We start from the raw sequence: 21,017 nt of genomic DNA on the forward strand, positions 1-21,017 counted from the left end.
GCACGAAATTTGTTTCGGCCTATCCTCTGAGGAGAGCTACATCTCAGGAGATCGTGAACTTATTGGAGAAGACGTATTTTGCTCACTATCCTCGAGTAAAAGTCATCCTCTCAGACCGAGGTACCCAGTTCACTTCGACAACCTGGAGCGAGTATATGAGAAGGAAGGGCATTACTCATGTCTGCACTACAGCCTATCATCCCAGCAGTAATGTGGTAGAGAGAATTAACCAAGAAGTCGTCCGTCTTTTGCGGCTGTTTTGCTACAGAGAGCATACTCGTTGGGCCACCTTCATCAATGATGTGGTTTGGTTATTGAACAATTCCGTCTCCTCTGTTACGGGATATGCTCCTTCTGAACTTTTCTTCAATAGAGTCATCCCGGAGGAACCTCATGAAAGGTTTTATTGGCCTGTACCACAGGATGAGAAGACGACTTGGGCCTTTAAATTATATCAAGCTCAAGGGAGAGAAAAAGCCCAACAGAAGAAGAGAAGAGTGAAGAATCAAGGACAAGCATTGATCTTGAAGGAAGGAGATCTGGTTCTAGTAAAGAACCGTAAGCTGAGCTCCAGTCGTCGCCAAACCATCTCCAAACTCTTCGAGGTGTACGTCGGTCCATACATCGCTACCCAGATGAGGGACAACTCCGCACTTCTCCTGCAGCCGTCTACAAAGGAGCCTGTAGATCGGGTTAACTACCAGAACCTAAAGAAGTTCACCTGCTCCCAGGAACGACGGAGAGAAATCCTCGGAGAAAGCCAGATTTCTTGTGACTAGTGTGGAACGTCAAGAGTTGTCAGTGAATTGTTTATGAACATTAAGTGAAGTTTTGAAAATTTTCACAATTTTTCTGTGAAAGAGAAAATTGTTCAAATTTTCTCGTAGGAAGCGGGGCAATTGTAACGTGTAGCAGTGTTCACGTTACAAGGATGTATATAAACTTAATATTTTCCTTTGTTTGGTATTTATAATTTTTGGGTGTTAATGGCTAATTACCAAGAAAAGTGGAACCCACCTCGTATATAGAGTATACATCCAGATGTTAAATATAAGTTCAAGGAGTTTGTTTCTTTCTGCCAGCAAGCTGAGCTGGAATTTCGTTATCGGGGACAACAATGCGAGAAAGCAATCGCTATTGTGTAGAAGCCCGGCAGACTCAACTTTATGTAAACGTTGAAACCGGGGAAAAGACGAAAGATTAGGCTGTCTTCCCCATGCTGTATCTGTCGTGTCCCTTGGCGGACAATAATTTAACTAATATCATATTAATCCCTGATTCTTTTACTGCAAGACGGTGTAATCAGAATTTAGTTACGTTAAGGTAAACGAAAGTTATGCCCGCGCAAGACAAAACCTGTATTTAAAAAAAATTTTGCTTAACATTTTAACGTTGTAAACTTTCTTTCTTTTCTTTGTTGTCTTTTCGCTTGGCCGTTGCAGGGAGAGAGGGGAGTTGGAAGAAGCCCTACTCCCTAGTCAAATTAAATGCTGAGTGTAACAATGAAAATTATATTGCATATTTAATATTCACAGAAGGTTAAAAATAGTAATTTCTGCATGTAGATAATTATGTTCCTCATTGATATTTTATTAATATGTATTTTATTGTAATGTAAAATTGATGTTAAGATAAAAGTTTGTAAATCCTTCACGGCACCGAGAAATCCTATATAAGCAGCGAAGCTCGGTGGCCCGTGGCCTTTTGTATTCGAACTCCAGATAAATACGGAACTCGTATTACCGTCTTTTCTTTTCACACCCGTATTTCTGCGTTTATTTCCACGTCGCTACTAGGAATTAGTTTATTCTGGATTATCGTTAGGACAATTACTTAGCTCTTCTGGTCAGAAGGCTTATGTTCTCTCGGTTCTATGCTCCTGGTCAGGAGATATAATTGAGAGGATTGTGATTGTCGTAGGATACACCAGAATTCGGGATCGGTCGATAGACTGTTAGTAGTCAACGTTTGTGTCCCTGGTCAGGGATCACCTTTTCTTAATCTGTGGTCACGGATTAATTTTCAGTTCTCTGGTCACAGGCTGAAAAGAGAAAAGGAAGTTGGGTACTTAACTGAATATCGACAGAACCTAGTGGGAAAAAGGATTGTCGATTGCTTATAGAATCTTGGTCAAGATCTATAAGTACATTGAGAACCTTTGAATTACGAGGGACTTTACATCGAGGATTGAAGAAGCCGGAATAACCCGAACCTTGAGCCGAGGAGACTCAAGCCCCGAAGCGATACTGAGTGTGAAGCCGAGGCTCTATAGACCCATCGAACCAAGTACGATCCAGGGCGGATCGTTACAACTAAAATAACAAAAATACTAATAGAAATATAGGTATTCCAAATTGTGAAAAATTACGCGTGTTGGAATTCGTTATAGAACATTCGAATGAATTTTCATGTGGTTTGCTGTTGTCTAGATATCTGTAATAGTTTGTGGCATCGTAAGGCTATTTTCTACCACAAATACGTATCTAGACAATAGCGAGAGCTCTGTAAGGAATTCTAAACACATGCAATTTTTCAGAATTTGGAATATCGTAGTTCTTATTCGAAAGGAGAGGGATTTATGGAAACGCAGGCAAAGGTCCAAACCTTAACAAACCTTAACCCACAGCGCGACAGCCCTTGAGAGCCTTGGCTTACCTACCTACTGCTGGTCTCCCTCCCACACTGTTCCTCCGTCACCTGTTATAGCGTGGAGATCTTAGACTAGTATTGGGGTGACGGGTGGTCAGCCCGACGAACCCCCAGCCGTTGTAGGTCTTCTCGACCGGGTTACCGCTCACTCATTCGGAGCTCCCAATTTCCTCACGATGGTGGGTTGCCACCGGCCCTATACGTAGGCCGAATAAATTCCGACCAGAGCCGGAGTCGAACCTACGCCGTCCCGCAGCGAACGATCTCAAGACGAGTGAACGCCTTAACCCGCTCGGCTACGGAGGAAGGCAAAGGTCCAGAACGGTTTAATAGTGCAGTCAAAATAGCGAAAATGAAGGGACTAATTCATAACAAGCTGAAATTTGGTACATAACTTCTTTATAGCATTAATAAAACATGTCAGAAGTCCCGGCGATCACCCTGCCGCTAAGTTCGCCATAACAAAAAATGGCGGACAAATTGAACTTTTCACGCAAAGCAACATTCCACAAAGTTAAAAGGCGGAAAAGTAAGTTAGAACCGAGAAAAGCATTTCTGGAACACCTGAGCATGTAGCCCTCAACACCGCTGAGATCGAAACAAATGAAATAGGTATAAGCCGGCACAGAGCAAACTTGTTTAAATTTGATGAAAGCAGATGAAAATATTTTGCTTGAGAGCCAAACTGCAGCATACATGAAATATAGGAGGACAATGACCAATTACTCTGGCCGTTGTGGAATGGGAATAAATAGTAGCCAATCAGAAAAAGCTGTCTACTTCGAGACACTTTCACGTCTCAACACATGTGGCAGCAGTAATTTCTTTGAAGAAATATCTTTGAATGATTCAATAAATCTCCATAATTATTGTACATACCCAATTGTGTTGCCAGTGAAATTAACAACTTAATCTCAGAAATGATGGGGGGGGGGGGAACATAATTTCCAATATGTGACTGAGTTGGGAAAAAGGAGAAAGTAAATACCTTTGGTGTTCCGCAGCATAGCTGTAGTAATTCAGTTTGGACTAAATATTTCACTTTGCATCCAAAATTCCAATACATTAATAATTGATTTAGCGGTGAGTAGGTAACGAGAAACGGTGATTGCAAGATAAAATGCACGATAATTGAACACTGGATACCAAAAGCGGCTGACTTGTCACCTAAATTATTTTTAAATCAGCTAACGAAGACCTTAAAAATGGAATGAAAGATCGATTCCACCCGCGGTTTGACGGTAACATGGTATTGCAATTTAGAGACAGAGTTTCAAAATAGAAATCTTTTTCGGTTAAACCTAGCCTAATGCTTGGATTAGGTCATTAATCACTTATTGTTCTTACACTGTGTTACGAAAGGGTGATTGAAAGTGCTGGTGAGAACACTGTAAGGAATGTTTGTGTTACCTTCTTCTTCACAGATCTAGATGATACAGAATATTTGTCTTGACTTCAACTTCAAAACCTGGGAATATTTATAAATCTGATAATATTATGAATGTGTGTGTGTGTGTATATACAGAAAGTTGTTCGCTTTATATCCGACCATGTTTGACGGGTACTCACCTTAAGAGATACCGCGCCGCCACCACTGATCATGTTCTATTGGACCCCCAGCATTGTGGACTATCGCCCGGCATCGCAGTTTCCATTGAAGCAAGATCCGGCGCAAGACAGGCATGGAAATTATGTCCCACTCCTACCTGCAAGTTTTACATAGACCATCCAGGGTGCGCGGGCGGCGATGTTGAATACATCGTTTCAACAGTCCAAATGCGCAAAAATCCATTGGACTGGCATCTGGGCTTTTCACAGGAATGTCTTCAAACGGAATGACACGAATTCCTAATTCCTCTGCCATTTCCTGATAAAAACATAGTGATGTTCTGGCGGTGTGACTCGAAGCCTTGTCCATATGGATCATCACCTGGTTCGCGTCCATTACATACAATTGTGGGATGTCTCTCCGATAGATAGGTGTCAGGATGGAGTCTTGGAAGTATCTGGCATTCACCTTTACGTTTTTGTCCACCTTGCGTATCATCAACTTGCCCTCATATCCGAATCCCGTCACAACCATAAAGCCAGGAGGGAAACGTTCCCTGCACTGACGAACAAAGTTGCTGCGCCCCTTCCCGTCAATGTCACGGTATGTGATACTTTGCTTGCAGCCACTCTCCTGGTGGTTTTCGTGGGTGAATGCTTCGCAAGGAGAGCATGTTATATGTAACGGGCCACAATAGATAGATAGATAGATTTATTTTCTTTTTGTGCGAGCCATAGGCTGTACGCACTACATATTTTTGATTTTTCTACACTATTTTGTTACATTTAGTTTTCGTTTAAGCTGTCTCTTACTTTGTCCCCTATATACACATTCTTCCCCTCCCTCGGCAGTTCTTCTTCCAGTCTTTCTCCTCACTTCTCTTTTCCTGCACTATCACCAAAACATGCCTACATTTTGCTTTACACACACTTACACTATAAAGATGGCTCGTCTGGAGCATGATCACTCATTTCGCTGCCTTCTCTAATAGCTTTCCCCCGCCGTTCTCTTACTTCTCCCAGGTATTTCCCCACTTGCTGCCCCGCTTCCTTTATCTTTATTCTGTCGTCTACCACTTCTATCACCTCCCTGCCTGTTAAGTTTTTCATCCATTTGTCCCTTAGGTCACGTGTAGAAGGGCAGTTCAGTAGGATATGCTTGTCCGTCTCCTCCCCCTCGCACAAAGGACATATCGTTTCCCCTGATTCGTTTATCTTTCTTAGTTGTTTCCATCCCCCTAGTCTGAACCATGCCAGCGCGCTTCTTTCATTTTTTCCCACAACCTGGATATATTTCGCTTTCCCCCATTCTCTTACTCTTAACTGTTCCCTGATTGAGGTCTTTGTTTGGCAGTCTGCTATTATTTCTTGTTTGTCTATGTCGAGTAACCTGTTTCTGATTTGATTTTCTGATGAGATGCCCCCCTTCCTCCCTCTTCCCATACCCAACCCATTCCGCTATTATATAAGATATTTTTCACTTCCAGACCCCAGCTGGAAACGTTTTCCTCCCTTGTCTGTATTTCCAGACATTGTCCCCTCAGCGTAGTTTGGCCCTCTTGTGATAATCGCATCCAATATTTAACAACCCTCATCCGTGCTTGTACCGTGTCTCTGTTCAGTCCCGATTCCTTAAGAATCCCACAGTTGGCCGTGCCTCTGCTTACGCCCATTACTCTCTTATAAAATTCTGTTTGTATGCCAATTATTGTGTTGTCCCCCCTTAACCCCCACAGTTCTATTCCATAGTTTAATGTACCTAATACTATTGATGAATAGAGGTTTTGAATGACCGGGAAAGGCATTTGAGGTGCCTTGTTTATTGTCCTTATGACTTGTTCTATTGCAAATTTTGTTTTAGTTTTTCTTGCCCTTATGTGGTGTGTCCAACTCCCTGTCATGGAGAGTGATGCCCCCAGGTATGTGAAGTTTTTAACCCGCTCGATTAAATCCCCCCCGTACGTCCATGTCTCCTGTCTGCTAAATATGTAGCCATTTTTGAAAGCAATGATTTTTGTCTTTTTAATGTTTACCTTCATTTTATATTTGATGCACCCCTCATATATGCTGTCTATGCCCCTTTGAAGACCCTCTATTGTCTCGGACAAGATGACTATGTCGTCTGCATACATAAGGACTGGTATACTTTGCACTCCTATACATGGGATAGAATCCTGATCCATTTTAATTTCATGCGCTACCCAATCTATGAACAGTGAAAATAGCACTGGTGATAGGATGCATCCTTGTTTCAGTCCCCTGAGCGAAGGCTGCAGTGCCGAGACTTGGTTTCCTTCGCATCTTACTCCGAATTCTACCCTCGCATATATTGCTTGCAGTGCTCTGATCATGCGCGCGGACATTCCCTTCTCATACAATTTTCCCCACAAAATTTCCCTATGAACTTTATCAAATGCTTTTTCAAAATCAATGAAACATGCGTATAATTTCCCCCGCTTCTGTTTAATTTTCCTCTGTACTAGTGTTTGTAATATGAATATGTTGTCTACCGTGCTGTACCCTTTCCTGAAGCCCGCTTGTAGTGGTGAGATTTTGTCGAATATTTCTGTCCATTTCTGGATCCTACGGTTTAAGATGTGTGTGTAAATTTTACTCCATATAGGTAATAAAGAAATGCCCCTGAAATTATTTGCGTCATTTCTGTCCCCTTTCCCTTTATAAATAGGACAGATTATGGAGCTTGCCCAGTCCTTCGGAAAGTACCCCTCTTTAAAAATCTTGTCCATTAGTTTGCTTTGTGCTTCCACCATATGAATGTCAGTTTCGTTGGCTTTGAAAAATTCCACCCCAATGGAGTCAAGTCCTGCCGCTTTCCCCTTTTTCAGTTTCCTTATCGCTATTTTTATCCCATCGACCCCTATATCTTCGTCGAGAATCGGAACGAAATCCCCTAAAAAGTATATTTCCCGCGTAACTTCTAGGCGTGGTGGCCCCCCTTCTCCCCCGACGACACGACGGCAGTGTGCTTCCCAGATGTAAGGTTCAATATGTGCCCAGTTGCTCTTTTGGCCCCGTAATTTCCGTAATATGCCCCACAAAGCGGTGTTATTCTTTTCTGCTACGGCCTTTTTTATATCTTCAAAATTTCCCTGTTCCCATTTCTCCTTTTCTTCCGTTAAAATGTTATTATAAGCATTTCTACTAGATATATAGTTGTTTCTGGTTTCCATGCTATTTAAGTATCTATACCCTTTTAACGCGTGATCTAGTTTCTTTTTCATCGCTTTACACTTCCCGTTGTACCACCCTGTCTTTACTGGTCTGTCCCCCTTCCCCCCTCCCTTTACCATATTTCTTCCTGCACGTTCGAAGATATGATATCCCAGCTGGACCGCTTCGTCTATATTGGATTCGTCTAAGGCTGCGCACATGCGTTCACGCATCATTTTTGTTATGTCATCCCCCATAAAACCCACGTATCGTTCCTCCCCCTCCTTTGTCCATATGTATTTACGTATATTTTTTCCCGGCTCTGTCTTGAGTTTCGTATTACTGTTATTGAAAACTGCCTTCCCGTTTATTTTGTACTGGAGGGAGAATTCGAGAGGCATATGATGGGATTGCGTTTTGGCATGCACACGAAAATCCCTGATTTCTTTCAGCATATCGAGTGAGCATATGGTATAGTCAATTGTGCTGCTTCCCCCCTCCCCCACGTATGTAAAGTGTCCTGGTTGATCATCGAAAAATTTGCCTTTTAATATCTGCATCTTGTGTATCGCACAGAGATCCAACAGCGCCCTCCCCCCAGCGTTTAAAGTTTTGTCCCTGCTTTCTCTCCTATGTCCCAAATACATTCTGTCATCCGTCATTTGGTCCCCATCGATCTCTCGGTAAGTTTCCCATGATCCTCCCCCAAACGCAACAGACAGGTTCCAAAGTTATCGAAAAACTGTTCTGAGTAGAATTTTGATCCCGGTGGTTGCCTGTATACTGCTATTAGCATGAAGTTCAGAGACCCCCCCGAAAATTGAATCCCCAGCATCCCCTCATGATTAATATCTAGTGGTTTTATGAACTTTTTCCATTTTTGTTTAAATATGATTGCTATCCCACCCGGATACCTGCCCCTATTAGCCCTCCTACACGTGACTTTCGAGAACCCCTCCCCCAGTGACTCTGGGACACTATTAGACCTTCCCCAAGTTTCAATATAACACTGAATGTCAAATTGCTGAACAAATTCCATAAAACTCTCATCACGCACCCTCTTCTCCAGACCCTCGATATTCCAGGTTAGGATACCCAATCTGGGGTCGTTGAGCGAGCGTTCCACATTTTGGACAAAAGAGAAAGTTCCCTCACCTGCATCTTGGAAGTGTCCAGAATCATCCTTGTCTCCCTCCGGCGGTTGCACTGATTTCGGCTGCAGCTCCGAAGGCCTCTCTTCTCTGTCGCTCTGGTCACCCCCTCCTGCCGCCTCCAAGTGCGATTCACGCCCTGGGCGCCGAAATCTCCGTAGCTGCAACTCTGATGTCCCCTGGGCCTCCCCCTTCTTGTCTCCGTGTGGCTCCACGCGTCAATCGGTGTCCCTTCAGGAACGCAGCCTCGGGTCTCTTCTTCCGTGGTCGACTGATTCCTGCCCCGGGGGGGGGGGGGGGGGGGAAGTTCGAAACACACATTGTCCACCAGCTTAGCTACACTCGCCTTCGGCATGGCGCCGTCCATGGTCTTCTTTCCAGACGTGAAATCTCCGTTGTTATTTCTTGGTCCAGTGGTGGAATGTGCTGCCATGTTGCCAAATCTCCCATCTTCCTTCTCGGATCTGCGGGTCTCGCATCCGTCCCGACGTTGTCCCACGCAGACGATGTCCGAGCATTCGTCGTTAGTCATATATACTTTGCCGTCTACGATTAACTTGTTGTAGGCCAGGAAAGCTCGATGCCCCTACTTCCTGGCATCCCTCATGTGGTCGGTCAGGAGCTGCCTCTGCCGCGCGATATAGGGAGAGTAATCTTCCCTCACGTATATCTCCGTTCCCTTGAGCTTTCCTCTGTTGGCTAGTATCTCCTCCTTCTTTTTGTGATGGTGAAATTTCACTATGATGGGCCTGCATCCGGCTAGTTGGTAGTTCAGTCTGTGGGCCCTCTCCACCGCCATGTCATTTAGTTCCACACCCATCTTCTCCTTCACCAGTGTCCGGATTTTCTCCTCGCTCTGTTCCCAGGTCTCGCGGCCGTCCTCCCGGACACCATCGAAAATGAGGTTACTTCTTTTCGAGTGTCCAACCACCTTGTCTATCTGGGTTTCAGCTGTCCAGACTCGTCTCCACAGGCACTTATTCTCCTCCTTCAGTTCACGGTTCTCCCTCTCCAAGTCGTCCATTCTTCTCCCAATCGCAGCCAGCCCGGCCTCAATATTGGTTGTTTTTTCGTGGACCTGCTTCAGGGTCGAAAGCTTGTGGTTGATGTTCTGGATTGCTTCGGGTATGCCCTCCAGTGCCTTTAGCCTCTCCAGAATTCGGCTAACATCATCCCCTCGGTCTATGGGTCCTGGGTTCAATTCTACGCCGCCTATCAAAAGCAGCGGCATCAACACCGTTGCACACACAACAGACTCCATTTTTATATTCACAGTACACTCGCTGCAGAACTGCAACAACTTCCGCCCTCCACGGTTATTCCAAGAGCCTATACGGGCTCTCCAGACGCACAGCTCGATCCCCATCGTTAGCGCGCACAACCGGCAACGTCGCACTCACAGAGAACGCGTGAAACACGTCTGCACTCCTCGAGCTTTCGCAGTAGTCACTCCGAGTGTTTCACAGTGTGTACGTATGAAAACTTAGCATGGAAAAGGGCCGTTACGTAACCCTCCCAATACCGGTTGATTTTTGGCGCCATTTGGTAACATTCACTACCAACACTCACGCACCTATAAGGTCAGACACAACACTGCTCCCGCCAGCAGACCAATAGTTCCAGCATGATACGCCAAGTGGCAGCACCGAATATATATATATATATATATATATATATATATATATATATATATATATATATATATGTGTGTGTGTGTGTGTGTGTGTGTGTGTGGGTGGGTGGGTGGGTGGGTGTGTGTGTGGGTGGGTGTGTGTGTGTGTGTGTGTGTGTGTGCGTGCGTGTGTTGTGTGTGTGTCACTATGTATTATATGTTTAGCATGAAGATCAAGCACTGGATCTTTCCTGTGGTTGCCAAAATTATTAGAATCGAACTCAGGGCGGCATTTTAAATCCAGACTGGGTGGGTGGTTGAATCCGAATCTTAACTAACAGATTCCAAATTCAGCGGGATTAGAATCCAATCTTTGTTACTCGAACATTTAATTCGTTACCTGAATGAATATAAGAACCCTGATTTGTTAAATTCGTTACCCGACTTTTCTTTCGATTTATTTCGTTCTTCAATCCCTATCGTGTGGTGACCATTGCATTTTAAAGTCTTTTAAAACTCGTTATTTCTCCACGTGTGTTCTTTAAAAGAAATAATTGTATTTCTTTTTTAAAAATCTCGGCTTTCATTCAATATGTGAAAATATAATATTTTGTATAAATATATGTCTTTAAAAGGGGGTTCCATATTTCAATACAATTGGGTCATTCCACGTCAATTCATCCAGGCCATGTCACCCACCATCCCCGATTTTGATGAAATTCGGTATGCTTATAGAACTTTTGATGCTGATTACAAAAATGACAACTTTTAAAAAAATGGTCAAGGGGTTCAGAAGTTACGAGGTTTTTAAGAACTCCCTGTACGCCACATGCAGCTCCACTTTGAATGACACGCATTAGGTTATAAACGATCGTATCTTCCCTCGGGTTTGCCGTAGAAACTTCAAGTTTGTTTTCTCTTGTTCAGAATATTGTAAGCTTTCATTTAAATAATGTTTCAGATGAATGCATCAATAAACATGTATTTTTATATATTTTTATGTATTTTTTTAGAAAAATAAATGACTAACTTTAAGACAGAATTTCATGCAATGCCCCCCCTTCAATTTCCCCCCAATTTTATATGTAGCTAGCTCAGAGTGTGTACTAATGCCTGATGGAAAAATTGGGATGGGCGGTTCAGAGACAGGGTGATAAAAAAATAATTTGCATAAAATGACATTAAAAGTAAATCTTATTAAAAATGCTTATGTATTTAGCACAAAGCCTGAAGTACATTATATTTCAAGCTACAATATTCAAAATTTATGTTCACTATGTGTGAATGTAAGTATAGACGTAACCTGGTGGGGGCAAAGGGGAGCTCTTGCCCTCTCCCAAATTTATATATTAATTTAAAATTTGCAAGTAATAATTACAGTGGAACCCCGATTTAAGTTCCTCAATTTTATATTTTCCTTCATTTTGCATTAAATCGTGGTGGTCCCAACATAGCAAAAGAAATTGTCCAAGATTTTACATTTTCCCTTGTATTAAGTTTGTTCAGCTTGGTCTCCTGGATAACTTGAAATCGACGTTCCACTGTAAATTAGTTTCAACAGTCTTCATTTTTTAAAAAAATATATAATAATAATAATAATCCTTTGCGCAACAGCCCATGAAGGGCCTGGGCATACCTACCGACTGCCGGTCTCCCTCCCACACTTTCTCTTGTCACCTCTAAGCGTGGAGATCTTCAACCAGTATTGGAATAGTCGGGGGGTCAGCCCGACGTATCCCCAGCCGTTATAGTAGGTCGTCTCGACCGGATTACGCTCACTCACTCGGAGCTTCCCAATTTCCTCACGATGGTGGGTTGCCACCGGCCCTATACGTAGGCCGAATAAATTCCGACCAGAGCCGGATTCGAACCTACGCCGTCCCGCAGCGAACGATCTTAAGACGAGTGAACGCCTTAACCCGCTCGACTACGGAGGAGGACAAAAAAAATAATATATATATATATATATATAATTATATATATAATCATCATTATTAACATTCCCAAGTTTAGCAAATTTATCTTCGAGAACATTCTTTTTGTGCATTTTATCTCAATATGGAAGTTCTTTTTTGGCTACTCTTCATGGGGATACGTAATATGAAGTAAGAATTAATACTACACATTTGAACTGATTGAAGTTTTTTGAAATGGATTTTTTTCGCCACATACCACAGAAAATATCCTTGTGACGGGATGGTTGGAACAGTAAAAATACTTGTATAGACTTCTATAGTATAAAGCAACAAGTACGGCAATTATGTACCAATTCCGTAGAAATAGTATTCAAGGCATAAATTTCTTAGTAATCATCTAGGGTGAAATGACAACAACCCACAGTACAATGTGTCAGTGATTGCAAAGTACTACAGCAGTACCAGGAAGTATGCACTAATTTGAATTTACAGGTTCCGTAAGTTACTTTTTACAAGTAACTGAGATACAGTCAATCATTAAAAAAGTTACTCAGTTATTGTTACTGGTACTTTGGAAGAAACTGAGTTTCTTTTACAGTTACTGTAACAGTAACGTACTGTTAATGATCATTGATTTGTGTAAAAGTTACACAATATCAATGATCATGAAGACTTCCGTGTTTTACTTATGTTTCTCGTACATAATATGCATTCATATATTTACATTATTACTTATAATAAATGATGGAAAACACAGTCAGCTTTGCGTGAACGATTATAATTTAAAAAATAAACATTTGTATGCTGACCACGTTATTTTGAATATGGTGTCATTGATTCCACTTGCACCTATTTCTTTCTCCTCCATTCCAAGTTCAACAAGATCCAAAGATCCACTCCCTCGACAATGACTTTTTCCTAGCTGGACAACAACATTCCAAACGGACGCAGCAGTCTACCAAAAACAATGGAGTTTTCACATACAATTAGAAATGAATTACAGTAAAACGTGGATGTTCTAAATTTAGCATGCAACAAAGCATAGCTTCCTTGCCAGCAATTCCAAGAAAATCCTTTCACGTAGCATCCGGAGAAGGTACATATTTTATTTTTATAGTCTGGAACAGAATTGTCCATTTAGCTATTTCCCTACTGCAAAAAGTAACTCTGTTGCCATTGTTAACGTTAACGTTACAGGTACTTACTTTTAAAAGTAGCTAGTTACAGTTAGAATTTCTAAATAAAAAGTAACTGTACTTGTAACTTTGTAACTATTTACTTCGAAACACTAGTTGTTTAACAGTCAGACCAAAAAAATTACTATCTTAATGGGTGTCACTTGGAAACTATCTTCGGGTTGGGATAATCACTAAGTTTTCCATCGCATAAAAATAGTGTCCAGGATTATTTGATAAATACATTTGAAAAATCACAATTATTACTCTTTATTCGTTCCTCAAGTGCCAGGAGGATCACAAAAAATATTTAACTTGTAAATTTTAATTAATATATAAATTTGGGATAGGGCAAGTGCTTCCCTTTGCCCTCACCAGGTTACGCCTATGCTTACATTCACATTGAAGGGGGGCATTGCATGAAATTCTGTCTTAAAGTTAGTCATTTATTTTTCTAAAAAAATACATAAAAATATATATAAAAATACATGTTTATTGATGCATTCATCTGAAACATTATTTAAATGAAAGCTTACAATATTCTGAACAAGAGAAAACAAACTTGAAGTTTCTACGGCAAACCCGAGGGAAGATACGATCGATTATAACCTAATGCGTGTCATTCAAAGTGGAGCTGCATGTGGCGTACAGGGAGTTCTTAAAAACCTCGTAACTTCTGAACCCCTTGACCAATTTTTAAAAAGTTGTCATTTTTGTAATCAGCATCAAAAGTTCTATAAGCATACCGAATTTCATCAAAATCGGGGATGGTGGGTGACATTTTCACAAAATTCTGGATGATTTGACATGGAATGACCCAATTTTAACTTGAATCAAAGTATCTGTGTTCCCGAAGTGAATCGAAGTTTTCAAGCATTAATTCCTACATTGTTACACGCATTCTCTCCATTCTTCTAGCAATAAGAGTAAAGAATTCTATATAAAATTTAAAAAATTGCACATTAGGCCTTAAGGAACTGTACACTCTCTCTCTCTCTCTCTCTCTCTCTCTCTCTGCCACCGCATACACACAAGTTTATATATACTGCTCAATAAAATTAGGGGATCAAAGAGAAACAGCCATGATTCCCTAATTGTTTTGAGCAGGTATATATATATATATATATATATATATATATATATATATATATATATATATATATATATATATATATATATATGCACTTTTTGTTAGAGAGAACTTTCATAGATACAATCAGTCAAGTGAAAATTGAATTTTCTTAATAATACTGCGTAAAAAAAAAGGTTGCGAAATCTATATCTAACTTCCTTTGTAAACGTCAGTTGCTACGAAAAAGGAAATACCACTTGTTTCTTATGGAGAATAATAATTCAATTTCATTCCATCTGCAGTGTTTAGAAAATCAAATGCGTTTCTTCCGCAGTATCGAATGCTGTCGTGTCAGCTTATGATTGCTTTTTTATATGTGTTGCACATTTCATTTCATAACAGAGAACAATATATGTGTTATGCACTCTCTCTCTCTCTGTCTCTGTCTCTCTCTCTCTCTCTTTCTCTCTGTCTCTCTCTCTCTCTCTGTCTCTCTCTCTGTCTCTCTCTCTCTCTCTCTCTCTCTCTCAGAATTGAGTGAAAATGAATATTTTCCTTGCCACCGCAGAGCTACGGAGTGTTCTTATATTTTTTTGAGTTACGCTCTTCGAAATAATTTTCTTTTACTTTTTGCAATATTTACTCATGAGGAAAAAATACACTGTAGACTAGGCGACGAACATGAAAGAAAATGAGATGTGCTTCGAAAAGGAATATAGAACAGAACGGGGTCTCCATGGGAGAGGTGGGAGGTATTGCCTTACGTACTCGATTTCTGCGTTTGTGCGATATTGAATTTTCACCATTTAGAAATTCTCTATCTCTTCTGTTAAATTGTCAGCTGATACGTGTATGTGTTTGTCGCTTTCGAACAGTGCTTGTGGTTGAGTGGTGCTGATATTCTTATAACACGTGATACAGGAGGTTAGGAATCCTTGCTCCGAGTTGCAATATTTCTCTTTTCCCACTACCCGAAACTTACGACGCTGTAAGGCAATTTTCGTAGTCGCATCGTGGGTCTATATGGCTTTCTATGCGAGCAACGGAGCGTAGGAAACACGGTACAAACAACATCCCTCCCTTCAGATATTTGATTTACCACCCTTACTCTCTCTTCTACCGCTACTTTTCAATCTCAAAACAACACTACATACCTTTTTCTCTCCCTCCCTCTGTTTATTTCTCTTATTCTAAGCCGTTTCGATGACATTTTGGAAAGGGAGGGGCTGAGATCGGTGACGCATCAGTGTGGAAAAAGAAGACATGCCGGCCTTTGGAAATTGGATTTAGACGTCTGCAGGAAAAGAAAAAAAAACGTCCGCCACAACTAACCCCCCCCCCCCCCTCCCTCCAAACCGGCAGGAAAAATAACATTTTCGTAGCATCAAAGCGGTTTTCGGCGAACGCACTGGTATGATACAGGCTCAACAGACTCGGTCCTCATTTCCAAACAGAGGGTGAGAGAACACAAGGGGGGGAAGAGAAGGGAGGGAAGCAAAAACTGCAGACTTTGATTCTGACCGCTCCGAAGATCACAAACAGAGAAACAGCGGAGATGGGGTTCAGTAGCCATCCCTTCCTCAAAGAAAATATATTACGTAATGAAGTTTCGGCTTGTCTTTTCCCTCTCCCTCTTACGGCTCCAATCTTTTGACAGATTCCTCCCCGATGATCTCAAGAGGCTGCTCCGGAGGGGGAGAACGCCTAGCTCATAAAGTTCTGCGAAGAAGTCCTCAAAGGCATTTGCCACCAGCAGATGCAGCAGCTAGATTGCAAATTTCTAGTCGCGTGAATTCGCATCTTGTCGGTGGGATCCGCTCTACCATATCGGACACTCTGAAGCAATTCTTAAGGGAGTGATTCTAATTTACTTTCAAACTTTTGGAATCGAAGTTGCTTAAGATAAATTGAAGACCGAAGTGACAAACGGCACGTGACATGTCGTCTGGCATCCGAGGAGTATGCCTCTTGCAAACGAACCTTGCCTCGTGGGTGTCACAGTTTTACAAAAAGCTACATGGAAATCGCAACTGCGAACGTGGCTAAGAACAACAACAAATAGTAGCACGTTTCTTACATGACGAAACCGATTGCTTGATACATGTCACTTGCTAGAGAGCTGGAAGAGAAAGTGCTCGCAGTGTAGTGGGTTTAGGTTTCCCGTGATTGTTGTAATTTCCCCCGCTTCAAAAATCTTGGTTCGGAGGCTCGAATTTTGGTAGACATTTATGATTTCAAGAATCAGCTGTTTGGCGTGTTAGATTTGATGCTGTTGATAATTATGCGTCTTTGTTAGGTTAGGGTTGTGAACTTGACACTGCTAGTACATTTCGTTGATTAGGCGTGTTATGTTTCATGATGTAGTAGTTTCCTCATAGCATGTATAGATGTCAAACTATTAATAGTTAAGGCCGCGCTGTATATTGAAGTATTTGTGCTAGCAAAGTATTTAATCTGTTCAGAATCCTTCTAGAGTGTTCAAGTGAATATTCGTTTACTCTCGCTGTTGTCCAGATGCCTATAACAGAAAATAGGCGTACGGTGTCAAATACTAATATGTAGAGAACAGTGAAAGCACACCACACGAAGATCCGCTTGAATTCTATTGAAGGAATTCCAAATAGATGTAATTTTTCGGAATCTGGAATACCATAAGAAAGGAATGGAATTTAGGAAAATAACTTTGCTGGCATAGGGCAAAAGTCCAGCGTGGCGTTATCATTTTTCATGTTCCTTGCAGCAGCTGACGTAGCCTTCTCCTTGCATATCTTGAAGAAAACAGTGTTCCTCGTCCTTGTGCGAGAGCTTGTGATCAAAATCAAATTGTGGGAAAAGTGTACAAAAGTGAGACAATACTCTCCTTGCTCTTATTTCGGCGAGATTAAACTGCAGCTGCAGCATACCTTTAAATGATTCGACTATTATAGACTGATAGCTAGAACTTTTGGAATCAGTCAGTTTCGGTTTGGCAGTAGTGAACGGTGCATTGCTTTTGAATTTTGTGATTAGTGAAATTCTTGTAGCGTTCATCCTTGTCGCCATAGCTTCATTTAGTTTTTCAGTATTGTGTAGAATCGGGGTAGGGGTAACGTACCGAAGGATCCATTGAAATGTAGACCGCCGCGTCGGGGTTTGAGCCATCAGCAATCGAGGGGCTTGCGGCCGTTTGTCGGCATCGTAGAATATCGATTAAGCAAGCGCACAACAGTTTCCGTAAATATTTTAAAAAGTGATTTACTTAGCAGGTTTCTAAAAGATAGTGTTGAAGCTAGTCGCCTTTGTTGCACACACATTTTCTATACATCTTTATTAAGACATCCACTAAAGTAAGCTGGCGAAGGGGGCTAGAAACCTGTTTTTACGGAGGTCCTGAAAGTAGACAGGAGACTGTGAAGTGATTAGGCTCCTTGTTCTGTATTGTGTGGCCTGTTTATTAGTCTGGTGACTGTAAAGTGATAGGGCGATTGTTACGTATTGTGTTTTTTCTAGTGTATTCAACCACAAAGTGTGTTATGGCTCAGCAAATGTTTTCTTCTGCACAGCGTGTATTTATTTATGATTCATGTGTGTTAACTCAATCGGCACGTGAAATTCAAAGGCGATTTGAAACACGATTCCCGGGTATAACAACAGTTCCATGCGATTTTTATCTCTGGCGTAAATTAAAAAATGCTGTACACAAGTCAAATCCACACACCCTGGAAGAACTGAAACGTAATATCCGCAAATAAATTACTAACATTAATCAACGGGAACTGCAGCGAGTTATGGTAACCTCATCAAGAGGTGTCAAAAATGAGTGGACATTCAGTACCTTCTTTCATAAATTGGTAAGTAAATAAATCACTATTTCAACTAGTTACGGGAACTTGAGCACTTGATTCACATCAGTATAGTGCCGACATGCGGCCGCGAGCGCTTCGCTTGCTGATAGCTCAAACACCGATGCGGTGGTCTACACTTGAATGGATCGCTCTATAAAATGTAGTCGTTAATTTTCTTCTGATAGAGTACTGCATGAGACCACTCTCGTTCGATCATACTCGTTCCAATCTCCTACGCTCGAGTGTATAGAATCAAATATAATTTCAATGTGACAATAATCGTAGAAATACCTAATGTGTAAAGATCCGCCCTGGTAGTTTCAGCCCATAATCATCTATTTCATTTTCATATATCGCTATGTATTGGTAAGATAGATTAAACAGTACATTTTAACATGGAGATGATGATCATGTTCACTGAAACTTAACGCCCACTGAGACGCGGAGAAACGCGGCAACAGATAGCAACAGAACTTCTGTTGTCTGCTTCTATTGAAATCAAATGGTGTAACTCTCATTACGGAACCGAAGCGAGAATTTCTCTGCCACAAGTCTGCAGGTTATCTCCCACTGAGATGCCGAAACCGCATCTGTTGCCGCGTTTCCCCGCGTCTCAGTGGGCGTTAAGCTTTAAGTTTCAATTTCACTGCGTCTTTCACTTCACGATACATATTTTAGGGCCAACTATCATAGACGAATTACGGTTATACGTGAACTACTGGGCTTCGAGCGTATACCGATCGTTTCGCCTGTTCGAGCGTTATTCGCTCGAGCGATGAAGCTGTCAATTCCGTACGCTATCTAGCGTCATTTGTGCGAACTCTCAAGCAAAAAGCCCTCGATGCAGCACTCTAGTTTCTGATATGTAGTAATTGATGATGAATTACAAATTCCTTACTGTTTACATCATTTATAATGGCGCAGGTAGTTATTAGGAACGTAATGAGTTTCTTGAGTTGGGTTTTATTAAGCCCATTCATGCACATAAAGGTAATCGGGACTAGAACTACAGTTTTAAGTGGTATCCAAACCAAAACTATGTGCCTCCTCCAGGTATGGAACCCGGGACCCCTTGATTACAAGCCGACGACTTTACAATTGATGCAATGAAAGAATCTTTTGACACTGAACAAACAATTACAATTTTGCCACAAGAAAGTTATGTGGGGGGGAATGAATGAGGGGCCCTGTTTTGGTACGCATACCCTTGTATTTCAATTGGCTCGACTATTTTCATTTGTATCAAGACTAACTTTAAACGACAAGACAGGAAATAGAAAGGAATGGTTTGATTATATCAGCAAAAGAAGTCTTGATATACTTATAAAATTCTGTCAAAAGATGGGGATGAATAGGGGAACACAAATTGCTTTTTTGTGTGCACTGAGATCTGATGTACTAATAGCGAAACGTCACAAAGAATGAAATCTTGATTGGATTTGTGAACCCTTAAGAGTGCGAGAAAGTTCCTTTCATTCTCGATTCAACCCTCTTTCTTCATGACCATCAAAAGAAAAACCCAACGTAAGAAGATTGAAGAAATGAGTAATATCTTCCTCTAAACATGTCCTCACATGGAAATCAGTCCTTTTGAAAGGGAAGAAAATTGAACCCTGAAATGTTTAAAGCCGTTCTTCGAGTGGTTGTACAACAGGGACGCTAACAAGATTAAGGTAATTGCATTACGAGCGACGAGTGCGCTTCGGCGAGGAGTCCTCAAGATTCTCATCGCCCCAGCATCTCGGTCTCCTGATCTCCTTCCTTAAGTCGAGAACAATGCGGCCGCAGACCGTACGCGTAATGATTCGACGATCGAGGAAACCCCGCGAGGTTGTCTCGCTCGACCGCCGCTTCCCGGATTGCATTTAATTTCCTCCGATGATATTCAAATAGACCCTGATTCGCCAATTCCCTGCCCGGACGCGTGATTGCGAGAGGAAGGGATGCCGTCGACCGAATGTGCGTTTCGGAAGATTTCCGTCGCTATTTCCAACCATTGTCGTCGCCCCCGTGGAGCATGCAAAGGGTTCCACCCGCATTGTCGAGCCTAATGGGAGCGTACCGTGTTAGGGGATTATTTCAGTAAGGTTGAAGAAAAGCAGCAGCAGGTTCTAAACCCTGTCAGGATATTCCTTTGATCCTAGCGTTTGCCATTGCCGTATAAAACGCGATGTTAACTTGCCGAAAAACGGTACAACTAGTCCGTTTCATCTCTTTATAATGCAGAAACTACGAGGGCGAAAAATATTAACATATAATTTGGTCTGAACATCTAATAATTCTAATTATGTCGATTGGTCCGTTTATATGCCAGTGTGAAGTGACAAATTAATATTATTTCGTCTATTGACAGGACCATGAGGTTGTCGTATTGAGTAATAAGGTGCGGATTGTTATTTTCAAGGCTAATTAACACTACCGAAGCGCATTTGCAAGATTTTAATAGTACGACATAAATATAATTGTATGGTTGAAAAATGAACAAGACCGATAGTTTTAGATTAAACAAATGAAGAAGATAGTACTGAATATATATAGTACTGACTTCAGTATGTTCAGCGTTGAAAGGTTCACTTCGCAGAGATAGACTTTCGTGCAGCAAAGCTCGGATACTTTTTACTGTCCCACGGTGCTAAATGCTACGCTCGCAGAAACTTTGATCGGGTGTAGTATTACATCCGCTGTGTGCATCTTGGTGGCCGAGTTGTGTTTAAACAAGCGAGTGGAAGTTCTCAGAACTACAGGGTGTTAATAAAGTATTTTATATTCTGTGACTGGAAACTATCATCGAGAATTTTTCAGTTTTCAGTCGTTCAAACACGAATTTTATGTATGAATATTTTATTTATTGGTTGTGTATTGCGAATATTTCTTGTTATCTTTTATTCTTTTGGTGTCT

The 21,017-nt window shown here is 41.4% G+C and overlaps 1 pseudogene; it reads right to left on the bottom strand.

Moving 5' to 3' along the window:
* Positions 1-16,788: 16,788 nt before the first annotated feature.
* LOC145985602 (uncharacterized) overlaps positions 16,789-21,017 on the bottom strand; it is a 76,911-nt pseudogene continuing 72,682 nt past the window's right edge.

The sequence above is a fragment of the Lepisma saccharinum genome, chromosome 3, assembly GCF_977018435.1.
Source record: "Lepisma saccharinum chromosome 3, izLepSacc3.1, whole genome shotgun sequence".
Classification (NCBI taxonomy): Eukaryota; Metazoa; Arthropoda; class Insecta; order Zygentoma; family Lepismatidae; genus Lepisma; species Lepisma saccharinum.